Source organism: Mirounga leonina, unplaced genomic scaffold, assembly GCF_011800145.1.
Source record: "Mirounga leonina isolate KUSES-001 unplaced genomic scaffold, KU_Mleo_1.0 Mir_357, whole genome shotgun sequence".
NCBI lineage: Eukaryota > Metazoa > Chordata > Mammalia > Carnivora > Phocidae > Mirounga > Mirounga leonina.
Window position 1 is genome coordinate 11,438,697 of NW_023270702.1, and position 12,903 is coordinate 11,451,599.

Below are 12,903 nucleotides of genomic sequence, written 5' to 3' on the forward strand. Positions count from 1 at the left end.
AAGATTGGGAAAACACATGCTGAAAAATTGTCAGAGGAGTCTGGCTACTTTTTCATGAAGTTATTAAATGTATCTTTAAGATATTTATATTGGTCATTTATATAATACTCCATTATATGCTCAAAAATACCCTAAAATCAGGTGTTGTTTATAGAAAATTAGGAAAATGAAGAAAACAAAAGAAAATAAATGTATATAATAATTATAAAACACTATGCCTAGCAATAAAAACAACAATAATAATAGCTACCATTTATGCCAGACCCTGTTCTAAGCATAAGTATTACTTTCTATAATCAACATGTTAATTTTATAATTCAGTTACTTAAAAATATATTATTTACTAATTGGATTTTTTTTTTTTTTTTTTTTAGTACCCAAACTCTGTCATCCAGGGAGACAGGGGCAGAGGGAGAGGGAGAAGCAGATTTTCCGTTGAGCAGGGAGCCCCATGCTGGGCTTGATCCCAGGACTCTGAGATCATTACCTGAGCTGAAGTCAGACGCTTAATTGACTGAGCCACCCAGGTGCCCATTTTTTAAATATTAAAAAAATATTTTTGAGGGGTGCACTTTTAAACTAACTGCATTCTGAAGTATTAGCCACAAAACAAATTGGTAACTTAAACACAATTTTAATTGCCCAATATATAAATGGTTAAACCTGGTAACCATTTTTACAGCCCTTAATCTCTCTCCTTTCTTCGGACTTCTGTAAACAGGGGTGGGGTAGAGCCCAAGTCTCATAATGGACCCCTAACTCTGAGAATAGATTTAAGCAGTAAGAAGAGGCTTCAGCAGGTGGCTAATTCTCATCCTAGGTCATAGGTGCTGATGTCTCAAATGTAAAACCTGAAAGGAAAGTGAGTTCTCATAAATTGGAAGTTTCTCTCTCTCTTCCTCCCTTTTGCTTCTCTTTTCTTCTTTTCCTCCTTCTTTCCTTCTCTCATTCCCTCCCTACCTTCTTTCTTTCATCTACTTGTGAATATAGGCGGCCCCAATTAACAATCTAGTGATTAAACAACTGCTGGAAAAAATGAGAGATTCTGAGAGAATCATATTCCTGTTATTCTCCTTTCTGTTTACTTTCACTTGTGGCCATTGTGCCATGAAGGAAGAAGCCCTTGACTGGGAGTTGCAGAATTTGGATTCCAGTCCCAGATGTGATTTTGGTAGGATTCTGTCTCCTCAACTTCACAATAATGGCATTAGGCATCCAAGGACCCTTTCAGCTCTAAACCCTTCTAATTTGATTGTATATGCCTATTTTGTATACAAGATGATAATGTCAGCATTAATGAAGTTTCACAAAAATAATAGTAAAATGGAGCCTATAATTTTTGTTTTCTTTCTCCTCTATCTTGTTTTGCTGTAAACATTTGGGGGATGGAGCAGGGGTGGTGGAAAGAGATTACTGTGAGAGAACATAATTTAATTTGTTTTCTGGCATTCTTGGGTAACAATTTTTAATTAGGAAAGCAGAGATGGTATTCAGTAACAAGGTTTATGGATTCAAACCTAATTTGTATGTCAGATATAATTTAGAGAATTTCAGACTCTTTATATGAAATGGCAATGGGTTTTGGCAGATCTTGATTAGAGAAATATTAGGTATATTTTACAGATTTTTTTAGTCCATTGAAGAAATATTTATATTTAGCAAGGACATTAAACCTGCTTCCCTTTCTGGACAAGACTTTCAGTCATTGTTCTAGTAGGGTTTGGTCTTGGTATGCATCTCTTTGTTATGGCCTCTCCCTAATTGACAAGAAATGGTGTGTTGAATTAGCTGCCTTGTCTATTTGTTTACCATGATCTCACCCACAGGCTACTGCACAAGTATTTTCATTTCCAGTTAATAAACTGAGGAAGTAATTTTTGCAGTTGACAGACCTGCCAAACATAGTATTTTCTTTAACTTGGGTAAGTAAAATCATCCATTAATTTGGAGTTTCTCAAAAATGCAAACATTCTACCATGAAGATAATGGGAAATTATTATTAATGAATATGTTTAATGAATGTTGCAGCATATAAAAGGTACCCTTAATTTCAAGAGTCTAGGGCCTTATAAACCCTAATTTTCTCTTTTTTGTCCATTTCTTCTTCCATTGGTGGGGATCTCTAATGGATGGAATGCTGAGGTTTGATGAGCAGGTGTTGCTTGCATATGGGAATTGGGAAGTGATTCCAAGGTTAAGGTTTAACATAGAAAAAGAAATGAGCTTTCTCTCTCCTGGCCATTTTGGCGGCTGCTCTTGGCTGGGGCCGTCCCGCATCTAAGGCAGGAAGATGGTGGCTGCAAAGAAGACAAAAAAAAAAAGAAAAGAAAAGAAATGAAAAGACTATAGCTTGTTTGCAATGAAGAGAGCTGAGGCAGATAGCAAAGAATAAAAATATGGCTTGTAGAGGATATCGGAGGGACTGAGAGGTGACATGGCCTTCAGCGGACTGTCAAGGAAGGATACCTTGCCTTTGAGGAAGAATATGATTTAGTGCAGATAGCTCTCCTTCTCAGGACTGATTACCTTTTAGGAAAAGATACCTTATTGAAAAAGGCAATGCTGTAGTGAGAGCTAACATTCCCAGACCAAGAGAGCAATGTCCAAGGTTTTATACAACTTATTATATAATATTTAACCATCTGTGTACCAAATGGACTAAGATATATTAAAGTACAACTTAGTGACTTAAAAACCACAAAGATTTACCTCTTGCTCATACCCCATGAGCATCTTGCTTTGGTGGGGACTCTGCTCCACATTGTCCTCCTTCAGGGTACAGGCCCACCGAGTTTCCACTATCTGCAATATTGTTGTCTGCCATGGCACTGGGAAGCAACCGGGTGGAATGTGTGTTGATTGTGAAAGTCTCCTCCTCAGAAGAGAGGAATGTTACTTCTACTCATACTTTATTGACCAAAGCAAGTGAAGGAAAGGGCAGTCCAACCTTGTACCCAGAAGGAGGAGAACCGGTAATATTGGAGAATTGCACCAACCTCCCTCAAAAAAAGCAAATAATATCTCCAAATATTATTTATATCAAGATTTTAAAAGTAATAAATTAGCTAAGGAAAAATGGACATAGTGACTAATCACAAAAAATTATTTAATAAATCCTTGGGTCATGGCTACCATTTCTGATTGGTAACCACACAGCAGTCACTCTAAGAAATCAATGTATTATTTTCTGAAAATATCTATTAATTGCAAATTCTCACTAAGGACAAATTTATTTCCTTTGTAAAAGAATTAGTTCAGCAGCCTCTAGTTTGAGAAATACAAGATTATATCACATAGTCCTTATAATAAGTGATGGCGGTGTTATAATGCCATTTAACAGATGAGGAACCAGGCTCTAAGACGTCAAGTCACATTTTCCAAGCAGCACGGCTCAGAAACAACAGAGCTTTGTCTGGCCTCGAAGTTCATGTGCTCATCTATGTACTCTGCTAGCTTGCAACTAACCAGGACGCCCCGTGCCCCGTGATACCTGAGCACTGGGTGGCTCAGGAGACAGCGATGGGGAGAGAGTTGGTGCAGCTGGATTAGCTGGCTTCGGGGTAAGAGTGTCTGATCTTGGCGCTCCACACTAGTGGTGCTCGGAATCCTACCAAACACAGAGGTATTTTAAAATTAGTGGTTTTCTGGGCTTTTGCTACAGAAGCTCAGTTATTGTTGTTTGTCCTGGGCCTCGGAGAGGGGTTTTTTCTGAGGCTGGGAGCCAGGGATATCCCAGAAGATGAAGACCAGAGCGCTTCCTGGAAAGAGCCCTTGCCCTGCAGAGCAGCCTCCGGATGCCCGGATGCGGTGCTCCGGAGGGTGTGTGTGTGTTGGGGGGCGGCGGGGGGTTCAGGAGCCCGAGTGCTGAGGAAATGAACAGCCTCGGTGATCCTGTTAGCTAGCGCCCCCCCCCCCCCCCGCCCCAAAGTGCTGCAAAAGCCAGAAGAGGATGCAAATGGCACGGGCCGTGAGCATTCTTGTAAACTGAAGACTGCCTCTGATTTGATGAAGGCACAGACAGCTAATGGACCTTTATAGGAGTGCTTAAAGCAAATCACCAAGCGAGGGAGATGGCACTTGGGGGAGAATTAAAACGCAAAGAGGGAAAAATTGCCAGTCAGATGCAGCTGTCCATTATTCACTGTTTCTAACTTATAAATAAATGAGGTCTATATCATTTATATATCACGTATATATAACTTATATACAGGAACAATGCCAGATTAATTTTGGAATTTGTAATAGTAAAAATCTCCTTTTTCTTAAAACTGACCACGATGCAACAGTGCCAGGTACTATGCCAAATGTAGATTGTTTTGTTGACTCCTTACAACAATCCCGTAAGGCAGGTATTATTATTCCACTTTATAGGTAAACAGCTGAAGCCTAAAGAGATGAAGTAATTTCCTCAAAGTTGTATGGGTGTAAAGTGCTGGTGCTCCGCCTCAAACATCTGCTTTCCTTTGAAATACACTTACATGTGTGATTACGTTCAGTGGATCAGTTCTTTCAAGTTGAAGAATTCTTTCTTAAGGTTTTTACTCACTCCACATTTTCTAAGCTACCTTTCCCAATTAACGCTGATAGCAGAAACAGCAAAGCGATGTTTTCTCTCAAATGTTTCACTCACGAATAGGTACTGCATGCATATTAAGTCCATATTATCGCCACATAATATCGTATGCCCTTTGGGAGTAGGAACCGTAGCTACACAGTTGTTTAACTACCATTATTCTTAGTGTGGTGCCCTTCCATTAATGGCTGATTTTATGAAGTGTAGTTTTTTTTATGGCTAGGCATTTTATGGAGCTCATTAACTGCTGATATATGCCCAAAATTTTAATGAAAATCTTTGCTTTGGTATCTTGCTATCAAATAAGTTGCTTACGGTTTGTTCTGAGTTATGCCAAAAATGACTAGAGTTACTTAACTCTATTTTTATAACCTTAAAATATGGGAAAAGGAAGCATGCAGGCATCTGGAGCAAAGCTGCAGAGGGAAGATGGCTGAAACCCTCACAACTGGAGGTTATAATTTTATTGTTTGCAGAGAAGTAAAGGGCATATATTTAACATAGATGTTAGACTGATAAAGTCCAAGATTTATAAAATGAAAAAAATCAATGCGATTTACAGTTATGAGCCAGAGAGCTTGTGGGAAGTAATGGAAAGCACACAGGGCAGTCTGTCAGGTCGATTTGAGTTCACGTCCAGGCTCTCTCACTAATAGCTATGTCACCTGTAGCAATTTAAATAATCATTTTGAGTCTTAGAAAATGTATTACATGGAGTTTGTAATTTCTAACTTGTAATGTTGCTCTGAGGATCAAATGTGAGTAAAACATTGAGACCTGAGCAGGCACTCAATAAACAGTAATTACTATTATCATTGTTGAAGCCCAACATTCAGCGCAATTTTGATAAGTCAAAGAATTTAACGAAGATGCCATCTTTTCTGTTTTTCTGGAGAACACACTGTGGCTAATTGGAGAATCTTATAGTATCTGCCAACCTTATGACCAGATCTAAAGTTTCTGGTCCCACTAAGTGCTCAGAGCCTGTCTCCCTTGTCATTTTATTACATGCATTTCCTATTGTATACATGTAGACCCGTGATCATCATTTTCCTCTTCACATTTTTCTGCCCAGATTAGAAATCAGAGTAGGGAAAGATGGGAAATGGAAATGTTGGGGGGGTTATCTATCACAGAGGATCAGTTGTCTGCCACTTGCTGGATAACTGGGCATTCACATTCAATAAGGCTATTTGGGGAGATGGCAAGCTGCCTTTTATCTACCTCCTAAAAATCAGCATGTTGGACAAGCCAAATGTCTACTTTCTGTCTATGGTTCATTTTTGTGAGAATTGACACAAAATTTTAACTGTTTTGATTAAAGTCGAACATATTTGTTACTTGTGTTCGAGCAATTTAATAGTAACTGTAATTAGTCATTAAAGCTGGCCCTGGTGGAAGAGAGAGACAAATCAATGAACTAGAATAAAATCCCGAAAGAAATCCAATTATGTGATAAATGTGTAACTGGCTTGATTCAGTGAAGGAGTTGCACACAGGAAACAGCTTTGACTTTTCTCCTAACATTTCATTCAGACAGGCTCTGTCATCCCTCTTTACTGGCCCTGGATATTATCTCAAGTCATCCATAGCTTTTTGTCACTCTCAGGTGACCAGATGGTCTCATTTCCAGACATTAAAAAGTCTGGGGTGCCTGGCTGGCTTAGCATACGACTCGATCTCAGGGTCATGAGTTGGAGCTGCACATGGGGTGTGGAGATTACTTAAAAAAATAAAATAAAAATAAAAAGTCTGGTCCAGATATATAAACGCTTTGCTTTGATATCCAGTTTAAAGGCTTTGTCTTCTTTCAGCTCATGTCTGACTTATGATTGACACTGGAATTGACAGGGGATGAGGAAGAGTATGGCCTGTTCTTTCACTCTCCTTGCCCCATATTCTGCCCACTTTTAGATCTGCTAGGGTTGGGAGAAAGAGGATAACGAGGAATGTTGTCTGTGGTACTTTCTTTGTATCAAATGCCCTTTTCATTTCATGTATTCTGATGCTGTCTCTTTTGTGAGGCCACGAGAGTTCTTTGAAGATTATATGTGGGATTTCTCCAGTGACTCTCAGAGTTTCTCTCATCCCTGAGCTTTTGCCCTAAGCAGCACAATTCCAGCCATTTCCTGTCAGGCTCTTTTGCCCCAGTAGGTAGCAGCTTTCTTGGGCAATGCCTGTTAAGTCAAGATGGCAGAAGTCTTGCTAACTGCTCAAATCTACTTTCATTGGTTTCATCTTGAAGGAGGAGATTGGTATCTCCTCAGCTAGGTAAAATTTGCAATCATTTAAAAAAAATCTTGCAACCATCTCCAGAGTAGTTCTCTTGGTCCCTCCTTTTCCTACGCAGCTGGAGGGAGGGAAAATCTCACAGAGCATTCTCCTGAAATTCTCTTCAAAGAAAGTCTTCCTAATGAATCAATAGGCTTCTCATATATGTTTATTAACTGGGGTTTATGGTCTTTTAATTCTTGTAAAGATGATGGATCTATTGCTTATTTTTAGAATATTTGTGGATATTGCTGACCTATTGTCTCAGTTTGGGCCTTCAGTTTAAATTTTGAGCCAAGATAAAGAGTTTCATTTCACCTTTTTTTCAAATGTAATAATCACATATATGGGAGAAAGTTTTTTCTAAATGGCATTTGTATTTCTTGCCAAGCCCTTGGAACAAATATACTTTGATCTCTATTTTAATATGACACACAAAAATAAATCTGAGTTGGATTAAAGATTAAAATACTGGATAAAGTTGATAAAAGTACTAGAAAAAAAGAGATATTGGCATCTTGGTCTGGGAAAGAACTTTCTAAATTTCATGCCAAAGCTAAGAAAACTTAGAGGAAAACAGTGCTCAACTGGGATAGGTAAAAATTAAAAGTCTCTCCATGGCATCATCATTAACAATTAAAAGACTAATTATACAATGGGGAAATACTTTGCAAAAGAATTAATATTCTGAATATATAAAGAGATATTATTAAGAAAAATATAAACATGGTAGAAAAATGAACAATGCTAGAAATAGGCAACAATATAAAAGAAGCACAATTGATCAATAAACATAACTATGATTACATGCTGTTCTCACAGATAACTTTCTCTTTGGTCTGCTTTAAATACTTCTCCCCTTTTCTCACAAATGTTATAAGGTTTATTTCTGTTCCTTCAGGTCTTCACTCTAATATTCTTCAACTCAGTAACTCCCTGTGCTACTGCCTGTCTGTCTTGCACTAATTGAATAGAAGCTTTTTAAGATCAGGGACCTAATTTCTGGTTTTTTTCTGATATATGTCTAGTGATTGGTCCCAGTAGACTCTCAAATAGTCATTGAATAAATGTATGCATGAATGAAAGAATTAATAGAAAGTAAATTAAAACAATTACATACAATATTACCTATTGAATTGAAAAAGTTTAAAACTGAAAATATCAAGCATGGGTGAAATGGTGTATTCTCATTCGTGGAGGTGTAGATGAGCACATTATTTCTGCAGGAAAATTTGACAATTTGCATCACATTTAAAAAAGTGTACCCCTTAAAAAATAAAATAAAATGTGCACCTTTAAAAAATTTTATTTATTTATTTAGAGAAAGAGAGGAAGAGAGAGAGCGTGTGGATGTGCGTGCGTACAAGCAGGAGGGAGGGGCAGACAGAGGGAGAGAGAGAATCCCAAGCTGACTCCTTTTAGGCCGGGAGCCCCAAACAGGGCTGGATCTCATGACCTGAGATCACAACCGACCTGAGATCATGATCCGAGGGGAAATCAAAAGTCAGCCATCCAACTGACTGAGCCACCCAGGTGCCACAGATGTGCACCCTTTTGATCATGTAATTCCACAATTTGGAATTTATCCTAAGAAAATTATTGGACAAGTACACAAAAATACATGTACGTGGTTGTTTATCGAAGTATTGTTTATAATAGGGAACAGTTATTAGCAAGTGAAATGTATTAATAAATAGAAAATTGATATATAGCAGTATATCCAAGTAGCCAAATATTATGCAGTCACTAAAAATGATGTTTTAGATCTATATATCTTGACATTAAAAAATGTGATACAGTAGGGAAAAATAAAATTATAAAGAAGCATGTTTAATATACTCTTATGAGGTTATTCACCAAAATATTGACAGTACTTAATTCTTGAGTCATATTGTGGGTCATTTTGCTTACTTTATATGCCCTTGTTTATTTTCTGAACTTTTTATACTGAACATGGATTACTTTGATAGACAACTCTTATAAGATAGCTTTTAAAAAGGTCATAATTTACTTTTGTAATATTATTTAATGAATCAAATGAGAAGAAAACAGATGAAATAATATCTTTGTAAATTTCTCTCTGGTTTGTTTTCCTGAGGTTTTCTTAATTCTTGTTACTGCCACCTAGTGGATAAGTGTTAGTTTACTTTTTGACTATTTGAGATTATAGCTTGTTTTTTTCAAAGGTAGTTCTTTTTAGTTAAGAGCTTAAAAAATAAACAGTGAGATATAGTAAATGTTACCAACTAGCTCTCCAAAAAACAAGGTTAGTAAATTTTACCTACATAAAGGATACACACAATTTATGTAAAAGTAACACACAGTTTACAAGTAATAATAAAACAAGAAATACTCTTTAAGTTTTACGTGTCTAATTGATTACCACAAAATGCTTTCATTGATTTTTGCTGAACTCATATGTCTATAGCCAACCTATAGTTGCAGTGCAATCATCAATTGACACATAGAGTTGTATTCCAATTCATCAATTGTTTTCCCAATTATCACTAAATATTATATGTGATCTACTGTACAACTGTATTTTACCCTTTTACACATTGTATTCATTACACTCCAATCTCAGCTTTAGCATTAAATCAAGCCCTTATGTATAGCACTTGTAAATTTTGATTATATAAATATTCCTACCATGGTCAATTTCAATCTACTGATCACTGCACATGGATCTGGGAAAAGACGCTTAGTAGCACAGCAATATATAGTACTTTTACCATACAGATATTCTAGACGTAACTTCAAAAGCATCAATATTAGTAAAATATAATATATGTAGTATAATAAATAGGAAGTGAAGAGTTTTAAATGTGTACTTATCTTTATTTTTTAATATGATTTATTTAATTTTAATTCTGTGTAACTTAAATGACAGTTAAAAACGGGCTTGCAAAATTCTTGAAAATTTAATGTGTGGCTCTTGCAAGCTAGTGTGATTCAGCTCCAGCCTGTCCCTGAATATAGCTGTTATCTTTGCTTTCTGTCTTTATTGTTCTAGGAAAACTGCAGAACCATGAAAGAGAACCATTCTTTGAGTTTCTAATTTGTATTTGTGCAGCATATTATGGCATGTTTTATTGTTATCTGCCATTAGTGCATGTTAAGGAAGAGTGATTGCTTCCTTAACATGCACTAGCTATGGAGATTTTTCTTCCTTAACATGTATTTTAATCCTTTGAGCTTCTCGTTAAAAAAAGAAGAAGAAAGCATAAAAGATATATGCAAAGTTCCCAATTACCTAGTGAAATTATTACTATACAGATACAATTATCTAAACCAAAATATCTCTTGGAGATACTTTTATAATGTAATCTTTTTACTTTTAAATTGCTTCTCCATGTTGTCTCAACAGACTTGTTGAGAAGGGTATTATTACTCTCATCTTACAGGTTGGGAAATGGGGATGCAGAGAGGTAAAGTGACTTGACCAAGGCCAGGAGAGATTAGGAGAGCTCTAATTATAAAGATAATAATAGCAGCAACATCACTACAGAAATGTTGGCTGAGCACTGAAAATATGCTAAGCAATATTCTAAAATACATTGCAGGTAGTCTTTCATTTAATACTCTCAAGAACCCTATAAATCTCCGTTTGTTCAAGTAAAGAAACCAGACCAGAGAGGTAGAGCAACTTGCCCAAGATTATAAAAGAAGTGGGGACCATAGGGCTTACAGCCAGGTGTGTCTGACCCTGGAACCTGACTCTAAGAGGTTCTGTAATCTCCTGCCCCCATTCCCAATCTGTCCTCTGCATATGTAGATAAAGAACTAGAAATGCAGTTTCATCTACTATTCATTCCTCAGGCAGGTATAATTCATTATAGCTTAAATATTGCAAAAATCGTTTAAGGAAAATGTCATTAAATACTACCTTCTCCTTAAACACGAATGTTTTTCCTTTTTCTTGTTTTTTAAAGATTTTTAAAATATATTTTTGTGAGTGAGAGAGGCAGAGAGGGAGAAAGAGAGAGCACACATGCGAGCACAAGAAGGGGAAAGGAGTAGAGGGAGAAGCAGACTCCCCACTAAGCAGGGAGCCCGATGTGGGACTAGATTCTAGGACCCTGGGATCATGACCTGAGCTGAAGGTAGGTACTTAACTGGCTGAGTCACCCAAGGAGCCCTGTTTTTCCTTTTTATTTCTTAAAGTTGCTCTTATTTTAAGAGCCTACAGGGATTTTAAATATCTTTCCTTTAAATAAGCAAAAAAATATATATATATGGCGAATGGCATTAAAATTTTCCCCCCAAATTTGTGGTAGAAATAATACCGACTAAAACTAATTGTACTACTTCTAAAACACAGATATTATATTTGATTATGGGTTTACTGTTTTTCTTTGTGTCCATAATTCCCCTTCCCCCTTTTCTTTCCTCTGACGCTTTTGACCTGCCCTGCTCACCCTTGACCTCACCTGAGAGACTTCTCATCCAAGAATTAATGTATGGTAGTAATTTCTCTTCTTTGAATATTTTAATACCTAGGGGAAGAATACACCATAGCTATTCTTTTTTTTTTTTTTAAAGATTTTATTTATTTATTTGAGAGAGAGAGAATGAGAGAGAGAACATGAGCCGGGGGAGGGTCAGAGGGAGAAGCAGTCTCCCCGTGGAGCAGGGAGCCAATGCGGGACTCGATCCCAGGACTGCAGAATCATGACCTGAGCCGAAGGCAGTTGTTTAACCAAGTGAGCCACTCAGGCGCCCCCACCATAGCTATTCTTAATAATAAATAATTTAAACTGATTTCTCATAACAAATATACCTTATCATACCACATCTTTATTGTGTATACAACACAACACAGCTTGTTGATCTCGGTTAAATGTGAGTTTCCCTCTGCTAACTTGATAAACTTAATATCCTGCCATTTGCGGGGACTGCATATTTTTAAACAATTAGCCACCAAGTAGTACAGCTTCATTGTTCTCAGCTACATATGTTCCTATTTTGCATCATTCCAGAAAGAAGTAAAGTGCTGTATTCAGATATTTGATGCTATGGGAACTTAAAGCTAGAATTCTTTTCTGATGTTCCAGTGAGGGAGATGTTCATAGCAAGGACCACCCTGCTTACTGTTCTCAAGTCCCTCATATGACTATGGGCTGACTCCCATCATTAGTTTTTTGAGAGGATTGCATGTGTTTAGTTTGCATTAATTTCAGAACTTTGACACTAGAGTTTCCAATATCTATCTTTCTGATAGATATTAATTTCCAAATAAGGAAATTAAACCTTTGGCTTTCTCTAGAGGTCAACTATTGATTTTTCCCTGGCTCTCCATTCTGCTAGAAGGTATTTCTTTTGCTTGTTTGTCACTTAAAGCTTGCCTTTTGAATTTTGGTAAAAATTGCTATCAGGCATTTGGTGGTTTAATAAGCGTCTTATACATTTTGAAAATAAAAAAGAACTAGCCACAGAGAGCTTATCCACTCTGTTCAAATATCCCAATTTTTCAGTTTCTTCTAGGTGGTTGAAGTCACATGAACAGATATTTTTTTCTTTTGTATAAATGTGAAGGCAAACAGAAAAAAAAAAAGACTGGCATATAGGATAGGTTGGCACTTCATAAACAGAAAAACCCAAACAAGATTTGAGTACTTGACTGCTATTATGTGGATAATTTGGTTTCTTTTTATGGAATTAAATTTACCACTGGATGATACGTACCTTTCTTTCCACCCCCTCCCTCCCTCCTTTTTCCCTAATTCCTTCCTTCTTCCCTCCCTCCCTCCTTCCCTCCCTTCCTTCTTTCCTTCCTTCCATTCTTCCAGAAGCCAGTTCAGTAATATGTCAACCCTGAAGAACCTAGTTCCCTCTACAGAATTACAATGGCAAAAAGCACTTCCATTAAATTATTTTCTGACAGAATATTATTTGAACTCTACTTATGCCTTTTACTGTCTATGGAAACAATGAGATAAAGTATTTAAATGGAAGAGATTGTGCACTAGGAATCCAGATGGCTCATAACTAATACATAATTCAAATACAGATACACTAGTAAGAACTCTGAACTGTTAAACAGGTGGTGGCTTTGGGAC